The 12,594-nt window shown below is 38.2% G+C and overlaps 1 protein-coding gene and 1 long non-coding RNA gene across 2 annotated transcripts in view; one reads left to right on the top strand and one right to left on the bottom strand.

Annotated features, from left to right (window-relative positions):
- Window positions 1-12,594, top strand: part of LOC136268200 (uncharacterized) — a 356,730-nt gene that overhangs the window by 228,982 nt on the left and 115,154 nt on the right. The gene's annotated exons all lie outside the window — the stretch shown is intronic.
- On the bottom strand, window positions 6,424-8,881 carry LOC136250939 (uncharacterized). Its single transcript, XR_010698849.1, has 3 exons — window positions 8,787-8,881; window positions 7,139-7,210; window positions 6,424-6,650 (listed from the first exon to the last, which is right to left on the bottom strand). It is a non-coding gene; the product is annotated as an uncharacterized lncRNA (long non-coding RNA).

Below are 12,594 nucleotides of genomic sequence, written 5' to 3'. Positions count from 1 at the left end.
ACAGGTATCATCTCAAATACGTCTCTTTGCTGACGACTGTTTACTTTACAGAGTAATTCGTACAGAAGCTGATACACAACAACTACAATCAGATCTAGACTGTTTAGCTCAATGGGCACAAGTATGGCAAATGTCAATCAATGTCAATAAATGTGTAGTCATGCATTGCAGCAAGTCACAATCCATGCATCATATACTGTAACTATAGACTAAATGAGCACGTACTGGAAATTAGAACCGAGCATACTTACCTGGGAATCATCTTGTGTAACACTATGTCATGGGCCTCCCATATAAATAGCATTACTAATACAGCATCCAAGGTACTAAATTTCTTGAAACGTAATTTATCAAGTTGTTCTGTAAAAGTCAAGGAATCAGCATATATTACAATTGTTTGCCCTATACTAGAATATGCATCCATCATTTGGGACCCATACCAACAAGTACATATCAATTCACTGGAAAAAATACAAAGGAGAAGTGCAAGATGGATGTGTAACGATTACAGTACATCTAGTAGTGTTACTGCTATGTTAGAACAATTGAACTGGGTCACTTTAAGAGAGCGTCGTAAAGTTGCAAGACTGTCATTTCTTCATGACGTAATATACGGATCTAGCGTAGTAGATATACCCCAACATTTCTTGAAAACAACCAGACACACTCACCACCACCATCCACTTCATGCGCAAACACCACAGCATATCAAAATAGCTATTTCCCAAGAACTATCAGTGATTGGAATTTATTATTGATTTCAATAATTGAGATGACTGACAAGAAACTATTTTTAGATAATATCTGTAGTTAGCTAATCATTTGAAACTAATAATGTGTACGTAGTGTTGTAAATTTTCCCTCCCTTGTAATTTCCCCTTTCTCCTGGGCATAATCAGTAATTACTGCCTGCCCAGTAATAATAATAAATAAATAAATAGCCATAATTATGTCAGCTGAATCGTTTAAAGCAAGGGTTACAGGTGATCAAGTTGGGGGCCACTTTAATGATATATAAATGGAGGAATCAGAGTGGCTCCACCCCCATGAAAGCTTCGGAACTTTCCTAGTGTGTCACTATTACTCCTCACTATAGCACCCTTGGTGTTACACATTTTGCAATGATGTTCGATGCCAACACTTTGTATCAATACCATAAGATGCCACTGTAACACCATAAAAGTGCTACCATTACCACCTACAAAATGTTACAGGACACTGTGGAGAGTTATTTGGTAACACCACAGGATGCTATTTTTAAACAGTGGAGTGAGCACCCTATAAAAGTGTTACAATTACACTCCAATTTTAACAGTGTATAAAGCTTTGCATAAAAATTTAATTTTGGCTTCTTTCCAAGAAACCTCAAAATCACTTGCTCATTCTGTAGTATTGTAACGTGATATATTACTTCAAAGCACACATTAATGTGTAAAGTGTTATTCCAGGAGCTATTATTGCATCTTTTCTACACCACTTTAGTGATATTACAGATTTGACTTTAAGTGTCATGTCAGGAGCTATGACTACATCTTTTCTATACCACTTTAATGATATATAAATGGAGGAATCAGAGTGGCTCCACCCCATGAAAGCTTCAGAACTTTCCTAGTGTGTCACTATTACTCCTCACCATACATATAGCACCCTTGGTGTTCCACATTTTGCAATGACGTTCGATGCTAACACTTTATTTCAATACCATAAGGTGCCACTGTAACACCATAAAAGTGCTACCATTACCACCTACAAAGTGTTACAGGACACTGTGGAGAGTTATTTGGTAACACCACAGGATGCTATTTTTAAACAGTGGAGTGAGCACCCTATAAAAGTGTTACAATTACACTCCAATTTAATTTTGGCTTCTTTCCAAGAAACCTCAAAATCACCTGCTCATTCTGTAGTATTGTAACGTGATATATTACTTCAAAGCACACATTAATGTGTAAAGTGTTATTCCAGGAGCTATTATTGCATCTTTTCTACACCACTTTAATGATATTACAGATTTGACTTTAAGTGTCATGTCAGGAGCTATGACTACATCTTTTCTATACCACTTTAATGATATATAAATGGAGGAATCAGAGTGGCTCCACCCCATGAAAGCTTCAGAACTTTCCTAGTGTGTCACTATTACTCCTCACCATACATATAGCACCCTTGGTGTTCCACATTTTGCAATGACGTTCGATGCTAACACTTTATTTCAATACCATAAGGTGCCACTGTAACACCATAAAAGTGCTACCATTACCACCTACAAAGTGTTACAGGACACTGTGGAGAGTTATTTGGTAACACCACAGGATGCTATTTTTAAACAGTGGAGCATTTAAGGAGTACAACACCTCCGACTGATGCAACACTTTGTGTATATTAAGTCTGACAACACTCCTCACTTAACTCTGGAGTCTATTAATGTCTATGACAAAACCTATACATAATTATATACTTACGGTGTTGCTGCTATACACTGTCAGTTATCAATGCCTCCACTTAGTAGACAACACATGCATCCCAGAGAATGAATCAATGCTGGGTATCTTCAGTACAGTGTTACTTTGAGTATGGAACTGTATCTATATAGTTCTCTCAAAATTGAGGGGTGCTATTGCAGCCCCCATATAGACAACTTACTGTAAGTTATAGTCACCCATTGAGTGTAACTTTTTCTAACACCCTTGATGGTATTTCGGTAATGCTTTCACGAATTAAACCCACAATTAAAAGTTCCTTTGGTGCTTAGATTATAATTTTAGCAACTTACATAAAGTGCAGAAGGACAAGCAAGTAAGTGTATTTGTAATGCTGTTGAATTACTGTATTTCACAGGTCAGTTGTGCTTTCTAAACAACCATTATATAATTGGAGGGAATCAAAGTGGCTTCACCCCCATGAAAGCTTCGGTATACTGAAATGATTTCTAATGGCATGTCGCCATTACACCTCACCACAACTATACAGCACGTGTGGTGTTTAACAATTTGCAAGGCCACTAGATGTAGATGTAATACTAGCACTTTATTTTGACACCATATAAGGTGCTACTACAACACCACAAAGGTTCAAAGTGTTACGGAGACATTGTAGAGAGTTATACCAGCACCTTTCAGGGTGCTATTTCTAAACAGTGGATTGAACAATCTATAAAAGTGCTATAATTATTATTGTACAACCAAATTTTAACAGAGTATGCTCTCACAATAGCTTGGTAGTTCTTTATAAATGGGCCATTGGTCAAGCATAAACTGAGGTAAATACCTAAAAATACTCCTATATGTTAGAATAAATGATTTGTACGTTGAAGCAGCATGTTCACGTTTAAAGGATTTAAATGACCAGTTTCTGTAGCTCCCTGACACAAGATGCTACGAACTAAAGGGAGTGCTGCAACATAGGATTTTGGGGGTGTTACATGCACATGCATGAGTGTAGCTGTTACAATCTGTGTTTGAAAAGGATTACGTATACTTTATATGATAATGTGGTATGAAAAGTCCTTATTTTTGCATCTATGAAACAAATGTCAAGGTGAGCATCATTTATGGGGTGTTTAAGGCAGTAATTGGATGCCATGTGCTCATACACAGTCACCACAAAATGGAAGTACAGGTAGTGATTTTACCATGCTAATTAAAACTGTATGCTACATGTAGATAGTGACTTCACCAGGTTATGTTTACAGTGTTTACTAGCACCATGTTGTTATGACAGTGTATAATATTGGCTGGTATAAGTTGACATTTATTTTGCAGTATAATTATTATTATGTGCTTGCAGAGACTTTACTAGATTACAGTTTACATATTGTAAAATACAACCTGGTAAAGCATTACATACAATTTACATACATGTAGACTTTATACATTTTTACATATAGTTTACATACAGTATTTTTACATACAGTTTTTATTCATGTGACTTCCGGATGAACATGCACACCCACACCCATGCACACACACACACACACACACACACACACACACACACACACACACACACACACACACGCACACACACACACACACACGCACACACACACACACACAAACACACACACACACACATGCACACGCACACGCACACACATGCAAACACAGAGAGCAAAATATAGCCATTGATAATTATCACTAGCAGTCAAGTCTACCCAGTGAACCGGCACTAGTGCATCTGTGAAATGCCAGGTACTTTGTGTCAGTACCAGTAAATCCTCCTGGGTCAGGACTAGTAGCCTGCAGGGGGCTGTACCATGTCTCACACATGAAAGTGTGGTCACCCAGTATCTCACAAGGACCTTCACCCACTATGAGAAACAGAAAATTGACTTTTGGACCCCCAACTACCCACTAAAGTTACATCTGGGTGAGCTAATTCACCAGGTGACATTAGTCCACAGGTATACCCATTTAAACAGCTGCATGGATAAGCTGGAGCAATATGAATATAATACAGTTTCTTGCTCAAAAAACAAACAGGTGTTTAATTATAAGCACACTATATCCAGTCGCGCATCTAGACATTTTACTTTACCCGGGCAATGAGTGGGCATGCCATTCAACCAAGCAACACTGACACATACACATGCCTATCTTCAGTATGGACATCAGACATGATGTCTAAAATATGTTGTGCATCACTATCTATGTGCTATACCTACATTACCTCCATGCAGAATAACTAATACCACCCTACTTGATACAAACGCTAGGGCTACTATCGTTTTCTTCACACAGAATACACTGGAGGAAACTTTGATTTTGCACAGCCACGTCACAAAATGTCTCAAAACTTGTTCTTGTCTGTCCACATCCTGAATTTTGACTATATCTTCATCTTCAATGGACACTATTTACCATACTATTAACATTCGTTAGATCCCTGTCGTGATGTTGCTATTGGTAGTCATGTGATTTTCCTTCTATTATAAATGCCTTACATTGGCAACACCACAATCGAAACCATTGCAAGATCGCTGTTCTCCTTTGGGAAGAAAGGCTGGAGTTGACATGCATGGATTATAATTATGTAAGTTGTGCTAGTTATTCTTTAAAATCATTATTGCTATATTTATGGTTATTCAACATTGATGCCAATAGCATTAACCCAGGCACCAGTCAATTAACTAGGACCCAGGCCCTGGTAGGCCCTAGTGTAGATACGCCACTGTCTATATCTAATGATAAGGTACCATGAAAGTCCCTAAGTTTGCATTTATGAAACAAATGTTAAGGTGAGCATCACTTGTGGGATGTTGAAGGCAGTAATTGGATGTCATGTGTTCATACAGTCACCACAAAATGGAATTACTAGGTAGTGATGTTACCATGCTAAAGTGTATACTACAAGTAGATAGTGATTTCATCAGGTTATTTTTACAGTGTGTACTAGGTAGTGACTTCACCGTGTTGTTTAGGCAGTGCATAATACTAGGTACCAACTTCACTTTATAGGTTGATATTGCAGATGTGCTGCAGAGATATATCAAGACTCACGGTAGTGAGTCGCGCGGCCAGTAAAGCAGAAACGCGCGCCGCAGACAATAAATGACGCGACCACTACGTGAGGATTTTACAGGAACGAACGTTGTCAAATTCGGCCTTCCTGTAACTCACCCGCCACTTACGCTATCCCTCTGAAACTCTAGAGTTGAACTCATCGTGTTACTAGTAACTACCACACAAGCAGTGAAGCAAATCCATGACGATTGTTTCGTGATCGAGATTGCCAACATCAAAGGGGAAGTTTAATTTTTTTTATTTTTTATCGCATGCGGTTAGACGCAACCGCAGGTGTATGCGTTGCGTTCCTTTCACCATACATGATTACCCTACAGTCGTAATTTCAGCACCAAACGAAGTTTCAGTCGTCCTAGAGGCCAAATACAAATCCCAGATTGTTGTTTTCCGCAATACTCGCTTGGCATGTAGGGCAATGTATCTTTAAACTGTTCTAAAAGTTTCGTTCAGATTGAAACATATATGTTTTCGAGAATGGCTAGTTTGAAATTTGAATTTAGTCGCCCCCACGTAATTTGCTCTCTAAGAATTTTACTCGTAATTTAAAGAATGTCGCAGAGTACAACTGCGGTCACTGGGTATTGATGAACTGGCGCTCTATGTAGTTAATCAGTGCATATAGCCACAATGAAGTGTGCTGCCATAGATTATAGTCCACAGATATAATCTATGGTGCTGCATATCATCGTTCGTTTTTAAATCTGAATTTAGTCGCCCCCACCGTGACGTAATTTGTCCTCTAAGGGCGCGGCTTAAAGAATGACACAGAGGTTACCAGTTGTTGACACAAGCTGCGAGTAATTAGCACATGTAGCTAGCCAATTGTCACCATGCATTATTGCATTTTATAGCACTCCCACACAAAAATTACACAATGTCATGTAATTACAACATACAGAGGACACATGAATACCAAACACTTTTCACAACAATAATGTAAGAATTGTACAATAATGACTGTAATATAACTGCTATGAAAATGTTTTCCAGTGGCCCGCCATGGTAGCAAGTCTCACATGACAGCATGTATATTCATCCAAGCACAATGGGAGTAACAAGTAAGTACGATGACAAGTTGATATGACTCCATTTGTAGAATCCAGATGAGTGGGTGTTACTCCAGTATGTCTAAACAGTTAACAAACATTCCTGTTATAAATACAAGCTAGAGTTGCAATATAATAGTATAGTATTTAAATGCAACAATACATAGTCTCCATTGCATCACTATCAAACGACACTAAGTGGAGGATATTGTTGCATCTCTAGTATGTCTTAATGGCCACCAGTATAGAAAGACAACCTCTCTTGAAAAGCCAATTCCAATTGAGAATTTATACACTGTTACTTGTTTATTGAGTGAAGGTGGCAATAAACAAGTTCCACTGTAATTTATACACGTGATCTGATCCTGTATATTCTGTCAGTGGATGAGATCCACTTGGCTAGGACAAAATGTAACTCAAATGTCCTGGATGATCCATACTCAACCCACTTATGACCCAGTGGCACAATGGAACTGAGTATAGAGAATACAATTATATTTATTTCTAAGATGTGTGGATGTGTGGACACATTACAACACATTACATGTACATACAAGGCATGATAGGTACTGTTTTAGCATTTCAAGTCACCACATTATGTACAGACCAGTCAACAATGCTTCATAGTGCCCATCAGTAAACCTGAAGTAAAGTTACGAAAAATAAAATTCACATAAGTACAATGAAACCTCATTAATATAGCCAGCTGTGGAACCAAAAAATTTGGCCTGAATAACAAGGTGGCCTTATTAATGAGGTCATAAAGTACTGCTTAGCTATATTTGGGATCTACTAGAGGTGGCTAAGTGAGGTTTCACTGTACATACAGTTCACAATCACAATGGTGAACAATATTAATTGTTAACAATATACACTGAAACCTGCAGGTCACTTCTTGTGGAAGATTGCTCTCTACACTAAATGACACATTCAGAGATTGTATTTAGATGGATGATACAGTAACACATTGTGACTTCAATACTCGTGATGTGTCAATGCTAGGCAGCAACCATATACACGGCACAGGCCCGTAGCCAGGGATTTTGAAAGGGGGGTTCTTTTTGACCAAAAGTGGACCTTTAGAATATTGTGACTGTTCTATTAGAGTGGTTGACTGCTCTATTAGAGTATCTCGAACTTGCATTGCATTTAATCCATGCAATGAATGAGTTACTCGAAGCGCTTAATTTAGTTTCTTATTAGTGGTATCTAGTAAACTGTAGCTAATTGACTTTTGTTCCTGAAAATTTGGACTTGTATACCAAAAATTGTGGACCTTTTTCCAAGAGGGCGGTTCTTCAGAACCCCCCGAACCCCCCCTGGCTACGGGCCTGCAGCACTGCCAATGCACAACATCACACTTGCTCGCACACACAATTTTGCTCAAGATTTTACAAATTGATAATTAAGAGGTGTGGAAACTAGCTGTTCGCTCAAAAGACTGTGTGGCAGCTGTTTCCTTCCGTACAAGTGGCCACCAAGACAGGTCCACTGTGGATGAAAGCCAGGCATTAGATATTTGGTATTTCATGTGTTGAAGGCATTCCAGGGCTTCCGGTAGTCTCAAATCTCACCACAGTTTACCTCAGGCAGTATTGTGGTCACCACTAAACCACCGGAATGCTGTGCTATGTTCATCTTATGCTTGGCTACTGTACTGTAGAACTGAAATGGATACTATATCCTATGGATAATGACTTCATCACTTTCTTCATCAGGAGCTTATAAGGACCAATAGTGAAACTTTTTACACTTTGGGCTGACAGCCAACTGCCTAAGTCTGAAGCAGTGCCTTTGATGCTCTAACAGATTTGCTGCCCCCTTGCTGCCAGCACTCACTGTCTCATACGCTGTCACACACTAAATCCATCTCTATAGCTAGTTAGAACAGCATGCTTCTTACCTTTTTTAAGGCCGCAAAATGCAGCCACCTCTTTAAAAAGCTAGGTCAGAAAATTTTTGTCCCTACGGCCTGAATAATGACCAGATTTCCCTGTACTATTAGCGATTAGTGATCATGGAGGATTATTTATTAAGATACTAAGATACACAAACGCTACAACCTCTAAATATAGCAGTAAATTTTTTACCCTGGTCCAATGTCTCATAATAATCGTGAGAGACTCTATTGTGACAAATACATGTTTATCATGATATGTGCTAATCGCCTTTTTACAATTAAGTTTTACAACACAAATACATGTATAGTTAAAGTCACCAATTGTGACTAAATCCCTTCAACACGAAAAGACAAGTAATGAGACAACCTTGGAGACAACAGCCTCACAAGCCTATTCTGGTGCGCTTATTTAGTAGTAATATAAATTTTAAAGGCGTTTATTTACAACAGGACATAATTACGCGCCCTTCTATTGTCTCTGTACATACTTGCCTTTTCTTTACTATTCTCATTTCATTTCACAAGACCTTTTGGCAGGGGCGTAGCTTCTTCACTTGAATTAGTCAATGCTTGAAGTAGATCGAGATACTCCAATAGAACAGTCACATTTCTACAAGTGCCATATTTTTATATTGTAAAGTCTGTAAGTAGCTAGTAATTTAAACTATACAATCCGATGCTAAGCAGAAGTTGTAACTATGCTAAATATTGATTGCTGTGTTACAGCTGTTTTGTGACTGCTCTAATAGAGTATCTTGATCGTTAATGCATACAAGATGAAAGGCAAAGTGTTATTAAGGGTTTACTAGTTAAAATGGGTGGTAGTTGACTGCAGTTGCATGCCACTAACAGGACCGTCCAGAGAAATTAAAGAGCCTAGGGAAAAGAGTTAAAGAGGGGCCCAGGGGCAAGGAAGGGTCTATATCCTGACTGCTCTATTAGAGTATATCGATCTTTCTTTAAACAGGTATTCAAGGGGCCCCTTTCGGTCGGGAAAAATACCCCAGTTACCCCCCCCCCCCCCCCCCCCCCCATGTGGGCGGCCCTGGCCACTAAAATTACTGTTATATTTTAATATTCTGTCACTGTAATCTGGGGTTTCTGTCAAAACCATGGAAACTCACCTACTGTTATCAACAGTGCATTGCTTATTCTAACAAAAGTATTGAAATCTCATCCAAAAACAGCTTATAGCTGTAAAAAAAGTGCGCGTCCAAGTAAAGCAGAGTTAACTGCGACAAAAAGTAATGATATCATAATGCGGCCATGTGCGAGGTGTGCAAGTTGTAAAATTAATATTAGCTAATCAGATAATACAATGTTATTGTTAAAGTGTTAATGAGAACTATGTGATGCTGCTATTTTTAAGTGTGTGAGCATCTTCATAAATGCCACACAAATTTAATTCTCAATAAAGCAATGTGTATAGATTCTCTGATAGCAATAAATAGTTTGAGTTTGGCCACCTTTCCTTTGTTCGTAGCATTGCCGTATACAGGAAAGACAGCCAAACTCAAACTATTTATTGCTATCAGAGAATCTATACACATTGCTTTATTGAGAATTAAATTTGTGTGGCATTTATGAAGATGCTCACACACTTAAAAATAGCAGCATCACATAGTTCTCATTAACACTTTAACAATAACATTGTATTATCTGATTAGCTAATATTAATTTTACAACTTGCACACCTTGCACATGGCCACATTATGATATCATTACTTTTTGTCGCAGTTAACTCTGCTTTACTTGGACACGCACTTTTTTTACAGCTACAAGCTGTTTTTGGATGGGATAGTACTATATTGTAAAAGACAACTTGGTCAAGTCACTACCACTGCGAAAACATTATCTGACCAGAACATGACAAGAAACCACCAATGATCTGGGGGTAGTCTGTGGTCATTTGCAAAAGTATTCTGTGTCTGGTCAACCAGAATGCCACAGGAGAAGTGCACTTGGCTATTCTGAAATGATCTGAAACAGAATTACTTTTAGACTATTAAATGTTTTGAAATTCCAGGATACTATACCATATAGTGACAGATTAACCTACAATATCAAAACCCCATAATAGTGATACTATTTTTAATTCTCAATCGTTTTAATAACCTTCATAATAAAATATTCAATTTTACACACTGTACATATGTATATAACAACACTTTAATGGTTAATATTTGACAAAATGTTCACTAGGTCCCAGGTGAAGTGCTACTGTGCTACATCACATTCCATTTCATCCCTGAAGAGTAATGACATGAGAATTTGATCGTATCACACAATGTAAAGCAAAGCAAAAGGACAGTCGAATACTTACAGTCAAGCACTGAGTAAGCGTACATGTCTGCTGAGCACTGCCTCTTCCGTTAGCATATCTAGATGAAGATATGTAATTGATACCACTTAAATTGGATACTGCACATACGTACGTACCTTATACCGTATGGCAAGTTCACAGAGAAAACTCCAACAGTGCAACTGCATGTAGTCCAAAATCAATCATTGCTCCTGCCGAAGTAACAATTCTACGGACATGAATGCAACAACTGTATAGCTATACTTACAGATTCATCCCAAGTCACAAAAATATATCATCAGCCTTGGTGGAATCCTTTACCTGCAAACACACAGACATCATAAAACACTGACTATACCACCATACAGACATACCTTGAATTTTGCAGTTTTGTCTTGTCCCACTGCCTGTTGCCTAAAATTAATAATTTTACAAATTTTCAATTACCTTGATAGTAAGATAAACACTGACCTCTCACTGAAAACCTCCGTCTGATGAAGTGACCATTGTGAATGTGATACACCGCACAGCGTTTCAGGTGCCTTGGTGAATCTGGCAAAGTGACAGCTCGGACGAGTCACTCAGGGCATAGATATTCTACTTACTATGCTCAAGGCACGGCTGTCTTTGATGACTAGCTTGACGGCATTGCCATTATTTAACCCTTAATCTCCCAAGTGTTGCACAATCGGGAATATTTCAGTACTGTCTAGTTACCAATTGAGAACATTGGTGTGATCATAGAATTATCCATATGGGATTGTGATAGACTTAAAAGTAAAAAATATTTTCATATTTTTTACCAACAGTATGGTAGTTTTTATTGGCAATCGTTAGTGTTTGGTTGGATAGCCACAGCATTCAGGAACAAGCAGAAAAAAATTGGAGCAGAATTGGATATTCTATAATGATTTTATGACAGGAATAAGATTATTCATTGGCGCATGAAAGAATAGGAATATAAATGGCAATGTATAATAAACAAGATCCTTATATGGAAATTTACACTTCCAGCTATTGCTAATAGGTCACTAAACTGATAAAACGTAGTGGTTTAGACAGAGGACCTTCCATCAAGCTACAAAAAGTAATTCAAGTAGTTGCAAAAAATGTATGGGAATTAAGATGCTGGGAGATTAAAGGTTAATACAGTGTAGCTGTTGCCGCTAGTCAGCAAGAGTAGGTTAAAATATGGGTTTATCTCGGGGATTATCAAGGGCAGCCCCAGGATTTTTGGTGACTGGTTTCCAAACCTCCTGTTGCATACACACTGAAATCTGGGGGGTGCTTCCCCAGAAAATTTAGGAAATTATGCATTCTGAAATTGAATCTGGTAGCAATTTCCACCAAAAACATGTTAAAAGCACTAAAGAAACGTTGTTTGAATTATTGTTATAGGCTGCTCTTGCTTGCTTCTGCTGGTATAGTAGAAGCAGGCAAAAGAGTAAAGAGGTGGAGTTAGAAGTATACAGTGCCATTGTGGGGGCATGCTTCCAGGAAAACGTTCAGGTTTTGAACACTCTGAGATCAGATTTTAGACTATTTTTACTGTGTTGGTACAGCTTTTAAGAGATACAAAAGGTGACCGTTCTATTAGAGTGATTGGTTGCTCTATTAGAGTATTTTGATCTAAACGTTTTTTACCTTTGTAAATACTTGACCAGTTTCTGGAAACCTCAGAAATCCCCCTAGATCCGCCCCTGATTATGCCAGATGTATGCTCACCTCAATCCGGCAAACCTTTAGCCGGAAAACGATAGTAACCATTAGGGAAAGCACATTAGCATACCGTAAATTATCCCGTAATCTATATCACGTGATTAG

This window comes from Dysidea avara, chromosome 1, assembly GCF_963678975.1.
Source record: "Dysidea avara chromosome 1, odDysAvar1.4, whole genome shotgun sequence".
NCBI classification, from domain to species: Eukaryota; Metazoa; Porifera; class Demospongiae; order Dictyoceratida; family Dysideidae; genus Dysidea; species Dysidea avara.
This window is presented reverse-complemented; position numbering and strand designations above follow the sequence as displayed.